This window comes from Acinonyx jubatus, chromosome E2, assembly GCF_027475565.1.
Source record: "Acinonyx jubatus isolate Ajub_Pintada_27869175 chromosome E2, VMU_Ajub_asm_v1.0, whole genome shotgun sequence".
Lineage (NCBI taxonomy): Eukaryota > Metazoa > Chordata > Mammalia > Carnivora > Felidae > Acinonyx > Acinonyx jubatus.
This window is the reverse complement of record NC_069396.1, coordinates 42,256,482-42,258,794: the sequence shown is the minus strand read 5'-3', so window position 1 is coordinate 42,258,794 and position 2,313 is coordinate 42,256,482. Positions and strand designations below refer to the sequence as shown.

Genomic DNA, 2,313 nt, shown 5'->3' with positions numbered 1-2,313 from the left:
ATTTTTGAGACAGACAGAGAGAGAGAGAGAGCACACACAAGTGGGGGAGGGACAGAGAGAGTGAGGGAGACACAGAATCCGAAGCAGGCTGTAGGCTCTGAGATGTCAGCACAGAGCCCAACATGGGGCTTGAACCCATGAACCATGAGATGATGACCTGAGCCGAAGTCTGACGGTTAACCGACTGAGCCACCCAGACGCCCCAGGGACTAGATGACTTCAGACATTACATTCCCTGGGTGTGTTCCTAGACTAGACCAGGTAGCACTTGGCCTATTGTTCCGCTAGGAGTTTAGATATTCTTTTACAGGTAGCATAAATCTATCAAAGAGCGTTTAATGAGGGAGTGAATTTTAGGAAGGGTTATGAATTTTAGGAAGGTTACTCTTTTGGCATTGTAGAGAAATAATTAAGAAATGGTAAGTCCAGTTATAAATCTATTTCACCAGTCCAGGGGTATGAACTAAGCCTGGGTCATTAGTAGTGAATATGAAGGGGCAGATTTGAGAGCGTGAAACTCTCAAGGTAATAGAGCAGATGAAGAGGAAGAGGGAAGTCTAGAATGGGTTGGACTTGAAGACTTAAATAAATGGTGATGTGCTAACTAAGATAAAAAATAGGAGGAAAAGGGAAAGAAGAATGAGGCTTGATTATTTATGTTAATCAGGGTATAATTTACATATAGTGAAATGCATAGATCTCAAGCGTACAGTTCAACCGATTGGACAAATGCATGTATCTGTGTAAGTCATAGCTCTGTCAAGATATAAGACATTTCCATCACCCCCAAAGAGTTTCCTGTTGCCTCTTCCCAGTGAGTCCCCTGTCCAGAAGCAACCGTTCCTCTGATTTCTCTCATCAAAGGTATGAGTTTTGCCCATACCTTCTAGGTACTACTCTGTGTCTCGCTTTTCTCACTGAGTGTAATGTTGCTGAGATCACTCTGTTTTTATGTGTATCAGTAATTCATTCCACTTTGTTGCTGGGTAGTTTTCTCTTATGTGACTATGCTACGGTTTATCTCTTTGCCTATGGACACCGGGGCCATTTTGAATTTTGTCACTGATATAAATAAAACCCCTATGAACATTCTCGTACAAGGCTTTCCGTCGACATATGTTTTTATTTTTCCTTGGATAAATACCTAGGAGTGGGATTGCTGAGTTTTAAGTTAAGAAAGTGCCTAGGAGTGTTTGTGTGCCATTTTACACTCTACCAGCAGAATGTCAGAGTTCTGGTTGTTTCTCATATTCACCAATGCTTGGTATTGTGGGTCTTTTTGCATATCATCCCTGCAACAGGGGCCATGCTGCTCTTTTCTGTATTGTTCCAGTTTTAGCACATGTGCTGCCAAGGCGAGCACGTCAGCCTTCTTCATATTAACTATTCTGATGGGTGTATGGAGGTATCTCATTGTGGTTAATTTGCATTCTGCTGATGATTTATGATGTTGAGACCATTTTTATGTGCTCACTGGCCTTTCATATGTTTTTTGTTAATTGTCTATTCAAGCCCTTTATTACTAACTTGTAGAAGCTCTTTATGTATCCTAGATACAAATCTTTTGTCAGATACATATATGAACTGAGAATATTATCTCCAAACTGCAGCTTTCCAATTAATATTCTTTTAAAAAATATTTTTAATCTGGGGCGCCTGGGTGGCTCGGTTGGTTAAGCATCCGACCACTTCACTCAGGTCATGATCTCATGGTTTGTGGGTTCAGGCCCCGCATCGGGCTCTGTGCTGACAGCTCAGAGCCTGGAGCCTGCTTTGGATTCTGTGTCTCCCTCTCTCTCTGCCCCTTCCCTGCTCATGCTCTGTCTCTCTCTGTCTCAAAAATGAATAAACACTAAAAAAAAAATTAATTTTAGAGGGGGGGTGGTGTAGAGAGAGACAGGGAGAGAATCCCAAGCAGGCTCCACACTCCGTGCAGAGCCTGACGTGGGGCTCAGTCCCATAACCCTGAGATCATGGCCTGAGCCGAAATCAAGAGTCAGACACTCAACCAACTGAGCCACCCAGGTACCCACTTAGTAGTATTTAGGCACCCCGGCAATTAATATTCTTAGTAGAGTATTAAATCCTGTGTCCTGGGAAGGTGATTGTAAGTGGATAAACTCTCCCTTCTTCAATTTATATATTCTAGTCCTCTTGATCAAACAAACACTCTAGAATCCAATCTTATAGGTGCTCTTCTGGCTTTTGCTGGCACATGCTAGCTCCCTTTGGGGTACAGTCCCTTTCCTTCCTTATCAGGCCCTATGGGTTATATTGTGGGTCAATCCTAATTTTAAGATTCAGTCACCATTT

General features: G+C 42.5%; 1 non-coding gene across 1 annotated transcript; it reads right to left on the bottom strand.

Annotated features, from left to right (window-relative positions):
- Nucleotides 1-1,255: 1,255 nt before the first annotated feature.
- LOC113595379 (U6 spliceosomal RNA) lies at nucleotides 1,256-1,363 on the bottom strand. The gene has a single exon (XR_003415882.1). It is a non-coding gene; the product is annotated as a U6 spliceosomal RNA (small nuclear RNA).
- Between the last annotated feature and the right edge of the window lie 950 nt (nucleotides 1,364-2,313).